Genomic DNA, 471 nt, shown 5'->3' with positions numbered 1-471 from the left:
ACCCGAAATTGGAATGAAAGAAAGAAAATACTGACCAAACGTAGCCGATGGTTACACACCCTACACACGCAGGCTCCAGGCAGCCACAGCCAGCGGTGCTCAGAGACGTTTTAGAAGCAGTGTTTTACGATGCTAAAATCACTGATTATTTGCATGGAGTCTGGTGGGTTTAGCGAACGCAATTTCGCGGACTTTTATGTTTTAAAAATGATCTTAATCTTTAACAGAAAGGTCGACCTCCTTAGAAATCCTTTCCATAATGTTGTCAGACACTTAGAATATTAATCAGAGTCTGTTAGCAGCAATGGATTTTTTTATCTTGAAATATTAGGACTTTCTATCTTGAAACATTACCCTCTGAGGTGTAGTGGAGTAGGAAGTAGCAGCAGGGGTGGGTCTAGGATCAGACCTTGGGGTGGGGGGGGGTTCTCATTCCCCTAATGAGAACAGCTCTAGGTCTAGTGTCCCCGT

The 471-nt window shown here is 43.7% G+C and overlaps 1 protein-coding gene across 1 annotated transcript in view; it reads left to right on the top strand.

The window, feature by feature from the left end:
- The window catches only part of yipf2 (Yip1 domain family, member 2), a gene marked incomplete at its 5' end in the record, with an annotated part of 13408 nt that overhangs the window by 10585 nt on the left and 2352 nt on the right, over positions 1 to 471 (top strand).

This window comes from Etheostoma spectabile, chromosome 15 (assembly GCF_008692095.1).
Source record: "Etheostoma spectabile isolate EspeVRDwgs_2016 chromosome 15, UIUC_Espe_1.0, whole genome shotgun sequence".
NCBI classification, from domain to species: Eukaryota; Metazoa; Chordata; class Actinopteri; order Perciformes; family Percidae; genus Etheostoma; species Etheostoma spectabile.
Note: the sequence above shows the minus strand (reverse complement) of the source record. Positions and strands in the feature narration are given on the sequence as shown.